This window comes from Balaenoptera borealis, assembly GCF_965194805.1.
Source record: "Balaenoptera borealis genome assembly, chromosome: 14".
Taxonomy (NCBI): Eukaryota; Metazoa; Chordata; class Mammalia; order Artiodactyla; family Balaenopteridae; genus Balaenoptera; species Balaenoptera borealis.
The window spans coordinates 50,981,709-51,001,692 of NC_138875.1; the positions used below are offsets into that span (position 1 = coordinate 50,981,709).

Below are 19,984 nucleotides of genomic sequence, written 5' to 3' on the forward strand. Positions count from 1 at the left end.
GGAAGGTACGTTACAATATCAGTCATGCAAGAAAAGAGATGTAAGTGATATGTTCTCTTTTTTAGACCCCTCCAAGCTTGCTTCTGTTGAAATGGGGATAGATAGATTTTAGGAATTTAATTGTATAGGTATATTTTAGTTATTTTGTGTTGATGTTGATATATTACACTTATGGACTATTTCGTATAAATAAGATGCCTTTGAAGATCTTAAATCTCCACATATATTACAACTACGATTTTAATTACTATTCCATGACTGAGGAGTAATAGTATTTTTAAGATGGTGGACATATATCAACTTTGGAGGTCAAACATTGTTTTCCTTGGTTGAATGAGAGTATCATTTTCATAATGATAAGATCAGATTGCATCAACTTAAGCTGAAATTCTTTGAGTTGCAAGGCCAAAGGAACTTGTTTTATACCCAGATTTAAATGTTAAAGTATTAAAGCAGAATCCAGAAATGAAGTAACATTTTGAAACTGAAGTATCTCAACTGTAAACATTCTTGAAAATTTTGTGATCCAGCCTCCTGTTATTCACAAAACCAATCACAATAGTTGAAATTCAATCCATATTTGTTGAATGATTTTTTTTTTTAATTGTTCTAAAGTTTCCCAAAGACATGCTGAGGAAAGGGGAGGGCCCTTTTGCTGACTGTCTTTGCCAATGCTTCTCTAAAGTGGAGTCTTCTGACCATTGTTTCAGGGGGGACCACAAGGTTAAAACAATTTTCCTGATATTACTAAGACATTAGCCTTTTTTATTATCATTCACTAATAAGTGCACAGTGGAGTTTTCTAGAGACTACGTGATGTGTAGTATCACAGATTTCAGTGCAGAAGCAGTTATGAGCAGCCCAGCTATCTTCTGTAAAACCAGACATTAAAAAGACTGCAAAAGTGTATAATGATGCCAGTCTTCTGGGAGTTTTTATGAATAAAGCTGCTTTAAGCATTCTTATACACATCTTTTTTACGGACAGTTTTTCACTTTGTTATGTAGGAGTAGCATTTTGGGGTCCTAGAGAGGGTATGTATTTAGCTTTATAGGAAGTTACTCTAGTGTTTCCCGAAGTCAGTGTACCATTTCTTAGCAGTATGTGAGAATTTGTTACTCCACATCCTCAGCAACATTTGATGCTTTAAGGGTATAACATGGTATTGTGCTGTGGTTTTATTTTACATTTCCTAAATGATTTTGAGCACTTACTCATGGATTTATTAGCCATTGTTATATCTCTCTTTGTGAAGTGTCTGAGAGTTATGCCCATTTTAAATTGGGTTATATATCTTTGTATTATTGATTTATAGGAGCGCTTTATATATTCTGGATATAATCCTTTATCAAATATATGTAGCATGTATATTTTCTCTGAGTTTATAGCTTGCCTTTCCATTTCTTTAATAATGAACAGGCATCCTAATACCTTCTTAGAACAGAAGTTTTTAATTTTGGTGAAATCCACTTTATAATTTTGCTTTTTTATGTTAGGGCTTTTTTGTGTCCTCTCTAAGAAATCTTTGCCTCCCCCAAACTTTAACCACTATCCTTGGTTCTCTCTAGTATCACTGATGATGTGTGTTCTTCAAGTTAACTTCTTCAGTATCTTTTAAAGAGAATGATATAACATTTTATTTGAGAGTAAACAAATATGCTTTTTGATTGCTATTATGGAAAAATTATAGGATAAATGCACTGTGGGACAGTTTACTCAATCTAGAGCCCTAGTTAATAGAAAATCAACTGGCATAAAGTTTGTCTCAGCAACATTTACTAAGTACCTGCTATGTTCCAACTGCAGGTTCAACAGAGCTTAGAATCTAACATAATAAGAATTTAAGTAAATGCTCAACAGCAGCCTTGCATGTTCTTAAGTAATGAGTGCAGGGTGAGTAAGAGTGTTGCATTCTCTATGGTTCTTTGTCCTAACCAGGAGGAAGAAAAGATAGAGAGAAGTGGTATATTTCCAAAAAACCAACTTGATACTTTTCACATGACTTGTAAGTAAGAATATGTTTATCCATCAGCGTTGAGGTTACTAGGCTTCTCTGCACATTATATTCTTTTCAACCTTTTTAAAAGAATAGACTTGCAAAGTATATTCCAGATGAACTATGTAAGATTATACATAATTTGTGAAAATGAGGCTTTTTATTACTATGATAATTTACTCATGTAACATCATTTTAAAATCTAATCTTCAATTCTGTGAATATAATTTTATAGTTTATTTCCAATGGCTTCCTAGTTTGGAAGACTGTTTCATTTTGGGTGTTTAGTAAACATCAGTAGTAGTACAGTCAAAATTAAAGACGGTTAGATTCAAATGCAAGCTGTGTTCATTAGGGTTATATTTAAATCGGGACTTGTGGAAGGAAGGATTTGGGGGAGAGGGGAAGAAGAATTCCGATAGCTGAAAAGGAGAGGTGATAAGCACCTAATAATTGCAAATAGATATACACACATAAGTACAAAACACATAATACACTACACATAACAAGTTTTCATTATTACAATTATAGCTGTATTAAAGTCTGCTTCTCTATGAAATTATTTTCTTAGATATTTAGTTCATTCTTTTGATCTTGAATCAAAGATTAGAATTAGGCTGTTTTATGCTTTTCTAAATATCCAAATGAATATTCTGCTAAAAATGATGATCCGTTCAGAATATTTAATAACATGAGCAAATGTTTAGTTGTTAAATGCACCTGAAAATGTATGTTAAGGAATTTGGTTTTGAAAATGTTTTCTTAAGAAGTGACTTAGAGGCAGAAAATTTGATTATCTGTGTTCTTCATGCCTCACTTGCTGCTTGTCCATAGCTCTCATTTTTTTGCTGTTTTTCTTTCTGTGGCCCATTTTAATTTATGAGACATTAGGTAAAACATTCAGCACCTGTTACATGCAAAGTACTCCACACCGTGGGACATGCAGAGGAGAATAAGACATAGTTCCTGACCTCAGAGGGAATCACAGTCTAGTGAGTGGCAGATGTGTACAGAAATAACAGAGGGGACGAATGAAGATAGGGAAAAGTAAGAATTGTGAAATTTAAGTGGAGCGTGGAACACCAGCCAACCTCAGTGCTTTAAATTAGCACATTGGAGTTGCTTGTAAAATCCCATTGCTGATAGACAGCATCTTTGAGTTTGAGATCCTTCCGCAAGTAGATGCCAAAGAGAAACCTGAATGCAGGAGCCATGCCTGTAGGGTCTCCAAGGCTGTGTTTGGTGAAGGGAAGTATCCTCAAGTCTGAAGACAGGAGGCAGTTTTAATACCATTTAATAATGTCAGTGGAATGTTTAAAGCACAGTACAATTATATTTGGGATTTATTAGTATATTCCCTTTTATCATTTTGAGTAAATGAAAAATGTTATTTGGACATAATTTTTCTAGCACTTTCACCCAGGTTGTGTGACATTAAAACAAGGAATACCAAGAGCTACTAAATGACAAGAAAGGGACTTTACCAAGAGTCCCTCCCAAGTTGCTTCATTGTGCCCTAACCACAGTCTTTTTAAAGAACTATGTTTAAGATTCCCCTGGCCCCAGAACCAGAGGTTCTGGGGCAAGCCTCTGGAGTTTGAAAAATGTCCTGAGGCTATGCATGTATCTGATCACAGTGGCTAAACCTCCATCATCCTGTTCAAAGCCTTGCTGGGGGAGTAGCACACATGTCAGAACATTTCTACTTTCCTCTAGGGTAATAGAAGTACTTCTTACCTATTTCTCTGTGTAAATATTTATATTGTTATGAATATTGTCCAATAAACAGTGATTTTTCTATGTCATCCTTTGAAACTGTAATTAGTAAAAGTAAATTATCCCTCCAGGACATAGTAGCAGTTTTAAATCTTTAACAACTCAAACAGAAAAATAAGATGTTTTTTCCCTGAAATAGTTAATGATGACATCAATATCTACTTTATGTTGAGAGTTTCTATCTTCCAGGCACTGGGCTGAATGTTGTACATCACTGACAAAGTCCCATAGTAAAAATAATATTTTTTAAAAAAATATTTGACTACATAGTATATATGTATACAGGTGTGTGTATTATTGGAACAGAATTTTCATTTATAGTACTTACGCTTGCTAGACATTCTATTTCATTTTTCTTAAATGCCGGTTATATGAACCATTAAATTGAGTTTACAGACTACCAATGAATAGAACCCAAAGTTTAAAAAGCACTACTCTGTGTGCACTGTTTCATTGGAACCTCACCATGACTGTGTGAAATGGTATCGTCATTCTCTACACAGAAGCACTGAGGCTTGGAGTAGTTAGTTACTTGTTCAAGTTTATGCAAAGTGGCAGTGCTGTGAAACCCAGGTGCTGAGGATCTGGAGTTCAAGAATTCCAGTTCTACTGCTGATTAAATTTGTGACTGTGGACAAGTTATTTAATGGGTGCTTAATTTATAGAATTATTTTGAGGATTAAATGAGGTGATGCATGTTACGTGGTTAACACAGGGTCTAAAATGGAGTAAACCCTTACTAAATGTTAGCTGTTAGTATTCAAATACTTCATCCTAGTAGAACTAGCTCAGGGATAGTGTGATATCACAGCATTTGTGAAAATGTTGCTTTAAAAAAACCTGAAGTTTTCCTGTTCTCCCCGAAGGATACAGATCAGTGATCAAGGGTCTTTGGAAAGGAGGTAGAAGCTGGACTCAAACTAAATAAAAATGTAGACTATTAAGATTCCTGCAATCATGGGTAAAAGAAATGTTGGAGAGAGAGCTCCTCTGTCTTATAAGAAAGCAGACTGGGTGACTTCACAGGCCGCATTGTGAAAGGCATAGAGGTGAGAGGGCACAGAGACCAGGCAGGGACAAATGTCACTGAGCTATTTCGATGTAGAAATAGGGTCTTGAGACATACATGTGTATTTCGGTCATTTAAAGAATTAGAACATCAGGTGAAAAAAAAATTCTGGGGTTGGGGGAGCCTTAACCAAGACACAAAACCTGAAAGCTATTAAAAAAATAAATGAAAGACATATTTCACTGTAAAAGTTTTTTTAAACCTGCAGAGGATTCTATTGGCAATCTAAATGAAAGATTAATAAAAAGACAAACAAAAGATTAGTAGTCGCTATCAACAAATTCTTACAAATAGACGCACAAAAAAAGCCAGTGGTTACAAATGATATAAAGAGACAGTCTATAGATGTGTAAATCCAAATGGTCATTAAAATATGAAAAGGTGTTCTGACTCACAGGTAGTCAAGGAAAAGCAAAATAGCAATGCCATATCACTTTCTAGTCAGACTGACAAAACTTGGGTAAGAGCACCTATTGACACCAATTGCTGCTGGTGGGGAGGTGGAAGAAGTGCTGTCATGTATCATTGGTGAAATACGAAATTGTTAAAAACCTTTTCAGAAAGCAATCTGGCAACGTCCCTGGAAATGTAAAATAGGGATACTTTTTGACCCAGCAATCTGACCCCTGGTTCTCCACCCCATAGAAATGAAAGCATCAGGTTTAATTAGGAATGTAATGTATTAAGGTGGTTTTGCTGCATTGTTTGTTTTGGCAGAAGAGTGAAAACAGTAAATGGCTTTCATGGAGGATGGCAAAATATGTTTTGATATATAGTATTCTCGTCATGGAATATTACTCATTCATTAAAAGAATTAGTTTACCATTTGACGAACAAATTTCCACGAAGTACTGAATGGGAAAAGCAAACTGTAAAGAAGTGTATATAACTGGTATTCTATTTTGGAATTTTAAAGTCAGAAAGCCGCTTTGTGTGTGCACACATGCACGCTCTGTTTAAGACTGTTTGAGAAAATGTAAAAAAGTATAGAAAAATACATACCAGGTTTTTACCATGGGTTACAGTGTAGTACAGTGGTGGCAGAGGAAGTGGGGTGACAAGCATAAAAGAACAAAACGGGGGAGAAAGACTGCATTAGAAACAGGGTGCATGATACAAAGTTATGTGTATGTGTTCCTGTGCATAAAGATATTAGAAAGATAGATACACTTATATCTATCAACTTGAAGGGGTATCATCTTAAATTATTATTTAGTGAAAAAATAATGTGACCTGTAGGGTAATATGTCAGTAAAAATCTATGTACTTGTATATGCTTATGCAAGGAGAAAAGTATGGAAGGGAGCACTTCGGGCTGTTATGTTGGTATTGGAGGTGGGAGTAGATGACTAGCTTGTTCTTTATCTGTGGATTCTTTCACCTGGAATATAATAATGTATTGTAATTTGAAAAATTAACCACATACTTGTTTCCCCATTTAATTATATTTACTTCCATGTAGTAAATACTTGAGAAGATTATTTCTGTTGTGTCTTGACTCGGTTTTGATTTAGAACTTAAATTTCTAAAAATGTAAGAATGAGATTATAAAAGTTTATGAATTAAGGCAGCAGTCCCCAACCTTTTTGGCACCAGGTACCCGTTTCATGGAAGACAATTTTTCCATGACCAGGGGTGGGGGGGGGATGGTTTCAGGATGGTTCAAGAGCATTACATTTATTGTGCACTTTATTTCTATTATTATCACATTGTAATATATAATGAAATAATTATACAACTCACTGTAATGCAGAATCAGTGGGAGCCCTGAGCTTGTTTTCATTTGCCACTCAGGGTAGATAGGGTTTTGTTTTGTTTTTTTTTTTAATTTATTTTTTATTTATTTATGGCTGTGTTGGGTCTTCGTTTCTGTGCGAGGGCTTTCTCCAGTTGTGGCAAGCGGGGGCCACTCTTCATCGCAGTGCGCGGGCCTCTCACTGTCGCGGCCTCTCTTGTTGCGGAGCACAGGCTCCAGACGCGCAGGCTCAGTAGGTGTGGCTCACGGGCCCAGTTGCTCCGCGGCATGTGGGATCTTCCCAGACCAGGGCTCGAACCCGTGTCCCCTGCATTGGCAGGCAGACTCCCAACCACTGCGCCACCAGGGAAGCCCGTAGATAGGGTTTTGATATGAGTCTGTAAGCAGTTGATTTATTATGGTCTCTGTGCAGTCAGATCTGTCTGCTAATGATAATCTGTACTTGCAGCTGCTCCCCAGTGGGTCCCAGCATCACCGCCTCAGCTCCACCTCAGATCATCAGGCATTAGATGTCTCATAAGGAGCGAGCAACCTAGCTCCCTCGCATGCGCAGTTCACAGTAGGGTTCGTGCTCCTATGAGAATCTAATGCTGCCACTGATCTGACAGGAGGCGGAGCTCAGGCGGTAACGCAAGCGATGGGGAGCAGCTGTAAATACAGATGAAGCTTCTCTCCCTCGCCCGCTGCTCACCTCCTGCTGTGCAGCCCGGTTCCTCATAGGCCACGGACTGGTACCTGTCCATGGCCCAGGGACTGGGGACCCCTGAATGAAGGGATGTACCTTTTTTTCTGGAGTGACTATTAATACAATTGTGGAGTGTTTTTATCTTGTCCATATGGAAAATATTGGAAGATAGCTGTTTATTTAAAGTTTCATGTATACATTATGGTCATAATATGTATAGTCTTCCCAGGTAGGTAGATTTGGTTTTGTCAGATTATACCATAAACATAATCAGAAGACCAGTGTTAGACTTGGAAAAAGTTATCTGCAATATAGGTGGTGAATAGAATATTTATAATATACCAGGAGCTCTTACAAATTGAGAAGCTAATTCAGTGGGCAGATATCACCAATGACTATGAATGTTTTCACCTTAATATGTTTGTACTTTATCAAAATAACAAAGAATTTTAAAAATTCTTTAAAATGGATGTGCAGGTAAGAAACTGAAACTTCATTTCCAGGAGGCTCTTTTTTTTTTAATTTTATTTTTTTAATTGGAGTATAGTTGATTTACAGTGTTGTGTTTCAGGTTACAGCAAAGTGAATCAGTTATACATATACATATATCTACTCTTTTCTAGATTCTTCTCCCATATAGGTCATTACAAGTATTGAGCAGAGTTCCCTGTGCTATACAATATGTCCTTATTAGTTGTCTATTTTATATATAGTAGTGTATATATGTCAATCCCAATCTCCCAGTTTATCCCTCCCCAAGGAGATTGTTTTCTACATCTGTGACTCTATTTCTGTTTTGTAAATAAGTTCATTTGTACCATTTATTAAGATTCCGCATATAACAGTATCATTCGTATTTGTCTTTCTCTGTCTGACTTCACTCAGTAGAACAATCTCTAGGTCCATCTTGGATTGTCCCTTTTCTTAGTGCACACATAGCTGCCCCCTGAGGCAGATCGTCCAGCCATGGCCCCCTGGCTGGAGGTTGGCCCCTGGTTATGCAGGGAGGCCGGGGCAGGAGCACGGGCTGCGGCCCTGGGTCCCTTCCCGTGCTTCTTTCCTGTCCTCACGTGAGAGCCCCCACCTGCATGTGCTGGCATTTCTGTGGGGCATGTCCATGCCCATTCCTGAGACCCAGAAGGGCTAACTGGCCTCGTGAAGACAGAAGCAGACCTGAACCACCTGCTGGCCAATTGCAGCCGAAGCTGCATGTCGCCTGCCTTTGTGATAATCCTTCTCTACTCTTTTTCAAAGGGTCTCCACTAGCAAACCTCCTAGTCCACAGGCAGGAGCAGAAGGCAATGTGGGCAGGGGGGTTGAGAGGGTCTGTGCAAGTCTCATGAATTTGCAGGGTTCCATCAGGCTGGGCCTCCCGTGTGGTGGCTGCTGTCCAAAAGCATCTCCCAGGGGGCGGAGTCAAGATGGCGTACTAGGAGGACAAGAATTCACATCTCCACACAACTAGGGAACCTACCAGGCACCGATGGGGGACCATGGACACCTAAGGGGACGGGAGGAACCCCCAGCGACTGGGTAGGACATGGGGGGTGTGAAGGGGGAGGAGAGGTGGAGGTGGGGCAGGACTGGAGCCCCTGAGAGGCGGCTGGGGGAGGGGAAGGGATCCCATGCCTGAAGGGGGAAATTGGGGAACCATTGGGAGGGCAGAGGATCAAAAGGGAGTGTGGCCAGGTTTCCCCTGCCCACTTGGGCCGCCAGGAGCCTGCTGAGATCCCGGGCCTGATCCTCTGCCCACCTAGGCCCCCTCCAGCCGCGTGGGTCCTGAGGGAGTGGGAGGGAGGGAAGGGGAGCAAAAGTAAAGGCTGGACCTCTGGGACCGGCACCCCTGAGGGGTGGCTGGGGGAGGGGAGGAGTTCCTACACCCAGCGGGACCCAGCCACAGTTAGGGGTCCAGTGGTGAAGGGGGAGACCCTGGGGGAGACAGTGGGAGAGGGGCATGAAGGAATGGAAAGGAACGGGGACAGTGCTTTCCCTGTCTACTTAGGTACAGGGGAACATGTTGGGCTCCTGGTCCTAATCCTCTGCCCTCAGAGCCTCCCTCTTGCTGCACCAAGCCCAAGCCCCGCCCCTACACCCCCACCCAGGGCCCCACCTCTACACTCAGAGACCCCCTCCAACGCGCTGGGCCTAAACCCCACCGACACACCCTCACTCAGCGCCCTACCTCCAAACTCCAGAACTCCACACTCGAGAGGCCACCCTTTCCAAGGGCTGCCTCTCCCCTTCCCCGCAGGTCCTAAGCATAGGCCCTGCCCCACCCTAAACCCCGCCCCTGCTTAAGTTCCATCCCCCGCCTAAACTCCACCCGCATAGCCAAGGCTTTTTCTTTTTTTTTTCTTTCTTTTTCTTTTTTTTTTAGATTGGGGTTCTGTTTTACCTTGTTGATTCATTGTTGTTGATTCTTTTATATTTTTATTTTTCCTAATCTTTTATTTTTCTAATTTTATTTTATTCTTTATCCTTTGTTATTGTTCTCGCTTTTTGGCTTGTTCCCCTGCCCCCGCCTTTGTTTTTTCTATTTTCTGTTGTGGTCTTATTTTACCTTGTTACAGGTGTTTCAATTATAGTTTTATTTTTCCTATTATATTTTTTATCTTCCAAATTTTGTGTTTTTTTGATATTGTACTGCTCTTTTCTTTCTTTCTTTTTTTTTTTAATGCGCCACGAAGCTTGCGGGATCTTGGTTCCCAGGCCGGAGGTTGGGACCAAGCTCCTGTGGTGGGAACTCTGTGTCCAAACTGCTGGACTAACAGAGAAGCTCAGACCCCAGGTAATATTAATCAGAGTGAGGCCTCCTGGAGGTCCTCATCCCAGCACCAAGACCCGGCTCTATCCACCTGCCTGCAAACTCCAGTGCTGGACGTCTCAGGCCAAGCAACCAGTAAGGTTGACAGTAATACAGCACCACCCATCAAAAAAAAAAAAAAGAAAAGAAATGACAAAAAATGTTATAGACAAAAGGAGCAAGGTAAAAACCTACAAGACCAAATAAATGAAGACGAAACAGGCAACCTACCTGAAAAAGAATTCAGAGTAGTGATAATAAAGATGATCCAAAATCATGGAAACAGAATGGAGAAAATACAACAAACATTTAACAAGGATCTAGAAGAACTAAAGAGCAAACAAACAGTGATGAACAACACAATTACTGAAATTAAAAATACTCTAGGGACTTCCTTGGTGGCGCAGTGGTTAAGAATCCGCCTGCCAATGCAGAGGACATGGGTTCAAGCCCTGATCTGGGAAGATCCCACATGCTGCGGAGCAGCTCAGCCTGTGTGCTACAACTACTGAGCTTGCGCTCTAGAGCCCACGAGCCACCACTACTGAGCCTGCGTGCCACAACTACTGAAGCCCGCGCGCCTAGAGCCCATGCTCCGCAACAAGAGAAGCCACCGCAGTGAGGAGCCCGCGCACTGCAACACAGAGTAGCCCCAGCTCGCCACAATGAGAGAAAGCCCACGCACAGCAATGAAGACCCAACGCAGCCAAATTAATTAATTGTTTAATTAATTAAATTAAAAAAAAACTCTAGAAGGAATCAATAGCAGAATAACTGAAGCAGAAAAACAGATAAGTGAGCTGGAAGATAAAATGGTGGAAATAACTGCCAGGGAGCAGAATAAAGAAAAAAGAATGAAAAGAATCGATGACAGTCTCAGAGACCTCTGAGACAACATTAAATGCACCAACATTCGAATTATAGGGGTCCCAGAAGAAGAAGAGAAAAAGAAAGGGTCAGAGAAAATATTTGAAGAGATTATAGTTGAAAACTTCCCTAACATGGGAAAGGAAATAGTCAATCAAGTCCAGGAAGCGCAGAGAGTACCATACAGGATAAACACAAAGAGAAACACGCCAAGACACATATTAATCGAACTATCAAAAATTAAATACAAAGAAAAAATATTGAAAGCAGCAAGGGAAAAGCAACAAATAACATAGAAGGGAATCCTCATAAGGTTAACAGCTGATCTTCCAGCAGAAACTCTGCAAGCCAGAAGGGAGTGGCAGGACATATTTAAAGTGATGAAAGGGGAAAACCTACAACCAAGATTACTCTACCCAGCAAGGATCTCATTCAGAATCTACGGAGAAATTAAAACCTTTACAGATAAGCAAAAGCTAAGAGAATTCAGCACCACCAAACCAACTTGACAACAAATGCTAAAGGAACTTCTCTAGGCAGGAAACACAAGAGAAGGAAAAGACCTACAAAAACAAACCCCAAACAATTAAGAAAATGGTAATAGGAACATACATATCTATAATTACCTTAAATATAAATGGATTAAATGCTCCAACCAAAAGACATAGACTGGCAGAATGGATACAAAAACAAGACCCATATATATGCTATCTACAAGAGACCCAGTTCAGACCTAGGAACACCTACAGACTGAATGTGAGGGGATGGAAAAAGATATTCCATGAAAATGGAAATTAAAAGAAAGCTGGAGTAACAATTCTCTTATCAGACAAAATAGACTTTAAAATAAAGACTATTACAAGATACAAAGAAGGACACTACATAATGATCAAGGGATTAATCTAAGAAGAAGATATAACAATTGTAAATATTTATGCACCCAACCTAGGAGTACCTCAGTACATAAGGCAAATGTTAACAGCCATAAAAGGGGAAATCGACAGTAACACAATAATAGTAGGGGACTTTAACACCCCACTTTCACCAATGGACAGATCATCCCAAATGAAAATAAATAAGGAAACACAAGCTTTAAATGACACATTAAACAAGATGGACTTAATTGATGTTTATAGAACATTCCATCCAAAAACAACAGACTACAATTTCTTCTCAAGTGCTCATGGAACACTCTCCACGACAGACCATATCCTGTGTCATAAATCAAGCCTTGGTAAATTTAAAAACATTGAAATCGTATCAAGTATCTTTTCTGACCACAACGCTATGAGACTAGATATCAATTACAGGAAAAAATCTGTAAAAAATACAAACACATGGAGGCTAAACAATACACTACTAAATAACCAAGAGATCACTGAAGAAATCAAAGAGGAAATAAAAAATTACCTAGAAACAAATGACAATTAAAACACGATGATCCAAAACCTATGGGATGCAGCAAAAGCAGTTCTAGCAGGGAAGTTTGTAGCAGTACAGTCCTACCTCAAGAAACAAGAAAAATCTCAAATAAACAACGTAACCTTACACCTAAAGCAATTAGAGAAAGAAGAACAAAAAAACCCCAAAGTTAGCAGAAGGAAAGAAATTATAAAGATCAGATCAGAAATAAATGAAAAAGAAATGAAGAAAATAATAGCAAAGATCAATAAAACTAAAAGTTGGTTCTTTGAGAAGATAAACAGAATCTATAAACCAACCATTAGCCAGACTCATCAAGAAAAAAAGGGAGGAGACTCAAGAGAATTAGAAAGGAAAAAGGAGAAGTAACAACTGACACTGCAGAAATACAAAGGATTACAAGAGATTACAGCAAGCAACTATATGCCAATAAAATGGACAACCTGGAAGAAATGGACAAATTCTTAGAAAAGCACAACCTTCTGAGACTGACTCAGGAAAAGACAGAAAATATAAACAGACCAATCACAAGCACTGAAATTGAAACTATGATTAAAAATCTTCCAACAAACAAAAGCCCAGGACCAGATGGCTTCACAGGCGAACTCTATCAAACATTTAGAGAAGAGCTAACACCTGTCCTCACACTCTTCCAAAATATAGCAGAGGGAGGAACACTCCCAAACTCATTCTACGAGGCCACCGTCACCCTGATACCAAAACCAGACAAAGATATCACAAAAAAAGAAAACTACAGGCCAATATCTCTGATGAACATAAATGCAAAAATCCTCAACAAAATACAAACAGAATCCAACAGCACATTAAAAGGATCATACACCATGATCAAGTGGGATTTATCCCTGGAATACAAGGATTCTTCAATATACGCAGATCAATTAATGTGATACACCTTATTAACAAATTGAAGGAGAAAAACCATATGATCATCTCAATAGATGCAGAAAAAGCTTTTGACAAAATTCAGTGCCCATTTATGATAAAAACTCTCCAGAAAGTAGGCATAGAGGGAAACTACCTAAACATAATAAAGGCCATATATGACAAACCCACAGCAAACATCATTCTCAATGATGAAAAACTGAAAGCATTTCCTCTAAGATTAGGAACAAGACAAGGATGTCCACTCTCACCACTGTTATTCAACATAGTTTTGGAAGTCCTAGCCACGGCAATCAGAGAAGAAAAAGAAATAAAAGGAATAGAAGCTGGTAAGAAGTAAAACTCACTGTTTGCAGGTGACATGATACTATACATAGAGAATCCTAAAGATGCCACCAGAAAACTACTGGAGCTAATCAATGAATTTGGTAAAGTAGCAGGATACAAAATTAATGCACAGAAATCTCTTGAATTCCTATACACTAATGATGAAAAATCTGAAAGAGAAATTAAGGAAACACTCCCATTTACCATTGCAACAAAAGGAATAAAATACCTAGGAATAAACCTACCTAAGGAGACAAAAGACCTGTATGCAGAAAACTATAAGACACTGATGAAAGAAATGAAGGATGATACAAACAGATGGAGAGATATACCATGTTCTTGGATTGGAAGAATCAACATTGTGAAAATGAGTATACTACCCAAAGCAATCTACAGATTCAGTGCAATCCCTATCACACTACACTGGCGTTTTTCACAGAACTAGAACAAAAAATTTCACAATTTGTATGCAAACACAAAAGACCCTGAATAGCCAAAGCAATCTTGAGAAAGAAAAATGGAGCTGGAGGAATCAAGCTCCTGGACTTCAGACTATATTACAAAGCTACAGTCATCAAGGCAGTATGGTACTGGCACAAAAACAGAAATATAGATCAATGGAACAGGATAGAAAGCCCAGAGATAAACCCATGCACATATGGTCACCTTATCTTTGCTAAAGGAGGCAAGAATATACAATGGAGAAAAGACAGCCTCTCCAATGAGTGATGCTGGGAAAACTGGACAGCTACACGTAAAAGAATGAAATTAGAACACTTCCTAACACCATACACAAAAATGAACTCAAAATGGATTAAAGACCTAAATGTAAGGCCAGACACTATAAAGCTCTTAGAGGAAAACATAGGCAGAACACTGTATGACATAAATCACAGCAAGATCCTTTTTGACCCACCTACTAGAGAAATGGAAATAAAGACAAAAATAAACAAATGGGCCCTAATGAAACTTAAAAGCTTTTGCACAGCAAAGGAAACCGTAAACAAGATGAAAAGACAACCCTCAGAATGGGAGAAAATATTTGCAAACGAAGCAACTGACAAAGGATTAGTCTCCAAAATATACAAGCAGGTCATGCAGCTCAATATTAAAAAAATAAACAACCCAATCCAAAAATGGGCAGAAGACCTAAATAGACATTTCTCCAAAGAAGATATACTGATTGCCAACAAACACATGAAAGGATGCTCAACATCACTAATCATTAGAGAAATGCAAATCAAAAGTACAATGAGGTATCACCTCACACTGGTCAGAATGGCCATCATCAAAAAAATCTACAAACGATAAATGCTGGAGAGGGTGTAAAGAAAAGGGAACCCTCTTGCACTGTTGGTGGGAATGTAAATTGATACAGCCACTATGGAGAACAGTGTGGAAGTTCCTTTAAAAACTTTAAAAATAGAACTACCATATGACCCAGCAATCCCACTACTGGGCATATACCCTGAGAAAACCATAATTCAAAAAGAGTCATGTACCACAATGTTCATTGCAGCACTATTTACAATAGCCAGGACATGGAAGCAACCTAAGTATCCATCGATAGATGAATGGAGAAAGAAGATGTGGTACATATATACAATGGAATATTACTCAGCCATAAAAGGAAATGAAATTGAGTTATTTGTAGTGAGGTGGATGGACCTAGAGTCTGTCATGCAGAGTGAAGTAAGTCAGAAAGAGGAAAACAAATACCATATGCTAACACATATGTATGGAACCTTAAAAAAAAATGGTTCTGATGAACCTAGGGGCAGGACAGGAATAAAGACAGAGACGTAGAGAATGGACTTGAGGACACGGGGAGGGGGAAGGGTAAGCTGGGACGAAGTGAGAGAGTGGCATGGACATATATACACTACCAAATGTAAAATAGATAGCTAGTGGGAAGCAGCTGCATAGCACAGGGAGATCAGCTTGGTGCTTTGCGACCACCTAGAGGGGTGGGTAGGTAGGGTGGGAGGGAGACACAAGAGGGAAGGGATATGGGGATATATATGCATATAACTCATTCACTTTGTTGTACAGCAGAAACTACCATTGTAAAGCAGTTTTACTCCAGTAAAGATGTTTTTAAAAAAAAAAAAAAGCATCTCCCAGGGACTTCCCTGGCCGTCCAGTGGTTAAGACTTCACCTTCCAGTGCAGGGGCTGCTGGTTCGATCCCTGGTCGGAGAGCTAAGATCCTACATGCCTCGCAGCCGAAAAAACCAAAGCATAAAACAGAATCAGTATTGTAACACGTTCAATAAAGACGTTAAAAATAGTCTACACCAAAAAAATCTTAGAAAAAAAAAAAGCATCTCCCAAAGACCTGGGGGCCAGTGATCTCCTGAACTTGCGCAGTGTGTTTGGAGCAAAGGGATCCCAGCACAGCATTTGTGAGTCACGCTTCACAAGTCAACGTGGTTCAGCTCGGGGTCTGTGTACACCCTGTGTCGGTGATGCAGTGGCAGGGCAGCCGGGTGAGCCGCGTGCATCACGGAGATGAAGCGAGTGGGACGGGAGCTTTCCCTTAAAGACCAGTCATTGTGTCGTTGTGTCCGTAGTCAGAGCGGCATCTGTATGGTTGAAAATAGAGCCGGGGTGCATCACTCTCAGTCCCTGGTACAGGGTGTTTTCTCTCTGTGTGAAGGGAAAAAGGAAGCATAGAATTCAGGATAATGACTCTCAGATCAACTCAAAGGGAAGAGAATAATTGATCTGTGCTCTCAGCCTGGAATTCTGAGGCCTGCCTGCCACTGCTCTGTTTTCTGCCTGGAGTAGCATCTCCTCATCCAAGATCATTAGGGAATTCTTACCCGCCTCCCCACCCCACCATGGAAGGAGTGAAAATTTAAAATATAGAAATATATCCTTTTCAGTATAAATCATTTTTAAAAATTTTAATCTACCTAATTTTAAAAAATCTATTCTCTCTAGTTTAAATAATACTGCAGATTTAGCATTTTCTTGATGATTGGGCTGTGGACTGTTTTGCTTCTCATTGACTTTAGACTCTTGTAATTGAGTAATTTTTTGATCTTCCTCCATAATCTGAGAGCATTCCTATCCTTTTGTTTTCAGAAGTAATCACAGAAATCCATTATGTCCAGTTGTAGCCACAGGTGATTTTTGAACACTTGAAATGTGGCTGGTGTGAGCACGAAACTGAATTTGTAGTCTTATTTAATTTTAATTAATATAGGTTTATTATGTTAATTTTGTAACATAGTTTGTAAAAACGAAGCAGTATAAAATATTTTTCCATTAAACATAACTTTATTGCTTTGGTAAGACTACATTTCACTTTGTTAAAAATTTAGTAGCTAACTTGTGACGTGCTCTAAGTGTAAAATCAACACTGGATTTTGAAGACGTGGTATGGGAAAAAGTATAAAATATCTCATTAATATTTTTATATTGATTACATGTTGAAGTGCTGATATTTTGGACATATTGGGTTAAATCAAATATATTGTTAAAATTAATTTATCTTGTTCCTTTTTACTTTTTTTTTTTTTTAATAAAGCCACTACAAAATTTAAAATTATCTATGAAGCTCTAGTTGTATTTCTTTGACAGGTTTCTCAACTTTGGCACTGCTGCCATTAGAGGCTGGATAACTTTTTGTTGTGGAGACCTGTCTTGTTTCCTGTGGGATGTTTAGCAACATCCCTGGCCCAGCTCATGGAGACCAACTTCCCACCCAGTGCAGGAATGCCTTTCTGGGCCGTGACTGAAAGGGATCCTCCAGCATCTGTTTGAAACACTTCCTTGTTGAGACTCTCTTGTCTCCCCTGTTTGGAATTAATTATAAGACAGGTTATACTTTATGGTAGCTGTTATATTAGCTTTATGTTATATTTATATTAAGTTTATGTTAGCTTTACGTTAGGTGTCCTGTAACTTCCACCAAGAGTCCTAGTCCTAATGTCTTCAGTAGCACAAGATAAACCGTATTCTTTTTGAAAGCGATAATGTATACCAAAAGGCCTTATACATTCCAAAGCTCATTCAACAAATACTTAAACTCCTCCCCTGTGTTAGGCTTGTCCTGGGCAATGAGGTACAGCAGTAGATGAAACGCGAGTCCTCCGGAAGCTTATGTACTATATTTGGGGGACGTAGTCAGCAGATACTCAGGGGTGCCCTGCAGTGCGTCACGTGATGATCAGTGCTGTGGAGAAAGATGAAGCAGGCAGAGGGGTGCAGGGACTGCGGTGGGGCTGTGGGTGTGCGGATGCCTTTACTCCTGCCCCCCTGGCCCCGTCCTCTAAATGCCCTGACACCTCCGTCACGTCCCCTGTTCCCAGACCTCCAGTTTCTTCTGTTTCTTCTAGACCACACGTTTCCTTCAGCCATTGCTTATAAGAGCTGTTCTCCAGACACCTTTGCCTGGCCTCTCATGAGTCCTCCTTTTCAAAGTGGCACATGGGTCTGAATCCCAGCTGTGGTCTGACCTTTGCAGAGCTGCCCTTGGGAATGTTCTGGCTCTGTTCTTTTGGCAGCCTCCTCATGCTATCGATTTAGATGCAGTCAGCAGCCCTGTGGTCGTTTACTTGGGCCCCGGCTCCTGCATGGCCGTGTGGGCTGGTGTTCTCTTGCTGCTTCCCGTCAGTGTGTTACGCACCATGTGGTCTGAAGGAGGGTTTGCATTTGGCTCTGCGTGTCCTACGCAAGAAGACAGCACGGGTTCCGTGATGGCCCTTTCCCTTCACCTCTGCTTTCTGGTTGTGTTCCAGAATAGATAACTCAGGTTGCAGATTATCTGGCCTCATTAATGAGTAATTACATTTTCATAGAACACCACAAAGCGTTATGTGCGCAAAAATGAGTACAGGCTATTTCCGGGTGGGATTCTTGGCTGGCAACCCTGTGGTGCTTTCTAAATTGAGAATAAAAATAAAGCTTGGATGTCTCTTCTGCTTTCTTGCTTCCAAAATATTTCTTGTTTTTCTGCTATTCTTGCCTTTAATCAGAATAGTAATGTATACATATGCATTTAATGTAAGCATCTGTTGGGGGGAATTAGAGCCCCTTATTCAGTCTTCACAAAACTTATTTTGGACTCATAACTTCCTAGATAATATGTTACATTTCTGACTGACTTTATAATAGACAAGGGATGAAAAATTTAGTTGATATGCATCTCTGAAACTATATTCTACGTGTAAATGTTAGGTAATGGCAAGGGTTCTGTCCCTGGATTCAATTGTTCATGTCACTGAGATTGATAGTCTTGGATTGTAGAGAATGTGATTTAAATACCATCTGTGGCCACTTATCCAGCAGATTGGGTAGATGACGAATCTACCAAATGAGCAGTGAGTGTTCCTAAGAAAAGGAAAAATCAGAAAGATTTTACCACAGAGGATCTTAAAATATTATTTATTTAAAAACTTAAAATTTGATGAACTCCTGTAATTCAAATTAATCAGTTTATAGAATAGAGATGCTTTAGAAGATAAAAATTTTAATTAACATTTTCTTTAATATTTTAGGTACATGGGTATATTTCAAACAGCACCTGGATAACCAGCATCCTTGGCCAGAACCTAAGATAATGAAAAAGAAGGCATTATTATAACGGTGTTTCAGGAAGTTGTTCCGGCCACCTCCCGCTCCTGCCCCTCGTGGTGCTGAGGCCTCAGGATGCCTGAGCTCAGTGTGCTGCTCCTCTGAGCCACAGACCCTTTGCCACCGACAGCTGCCCTTCTCTTGGCTGTTTCCTTACCCCTGCAGAGGCTCTGGAAACGCTCCTTCTGTAGAGGTTAATTTGCAAAGGGTTTTCCAGTCCATCCAGAGTTGCTGAGTTTGGTCCAACATCAGCATCTTTGGGAAAGTACTGATACGATACAATTAATTTCTTAAAAACCTGAAGCTAGGTTCTGTAATGACATTTTTTGTTTCCATTATTTAACAGCTACTAGAGTAATTTACTGAGTATCAGAGTATGATAGGTCTGTCTTGGACCAAACAGCAGTTCAGATATGCCAGCACGTGAAAGGACAGTGTACTTCTGAGGTGGTTTAAGCAGCTGGACACCAACACAGGAGGATTAGGAGGATTCGGATCAGCACGATTCCGAAGACGTGGGGCCAGTTGATCTGCTGTGGAACTTTTCAGGGCCCAAAATAGCAGTGAATAGGGATACAAGCCCAGATGGACCCCATTTTATCCTGTCTGTGCACATTTTTTCCAATTTTATTGAGAAATAATTGATACACATCACTAAGCTTAAGATGCACAGCACGATGGTTTGAGTTACATGTATATTACATTTCACAATATTGTGACATGCTCACCACAGTAGGTTTAGCTAACATCCATCAGCTTATATAGATAAAATAAAAAGAAAATTTTTTTTTCTCCTGA

The 19,984-nt window shown here is 39.6% G+C and overlaps 1 protein-coding gene and 1 long non-coding RNA gene across 9 annotated transcripts in view; one reads left to right on the plus strand and one right to left on the minus strand.

Moving 5' to 3' along the window:
• The window catches only part of OSBPL1A (oxysterol binding protein like 1A), a 217,630-nt gene that overhangs the window by 163,349 nt on the left and 34,297 nt on the right, over positions 1–19,984 (plus strand). The gene's annotated exons all lie outside the window — the stretch shown is intronic.
• The window catches only part of LOC309611302, a 19,812-nt gene continuing 15,454 nt past the window's right edge, over positions 15,627–19,984 (minus strand). Inside the window, exon 2 of the long non-coding RNA XR_014234438.1 lies at positions 15,627–18,943. This is a non-coding gene — a long non-coding RNA (uncharacterized lncRNA). The remainder of the gene's footprint in view (positions 18,944–19,984) is intronic.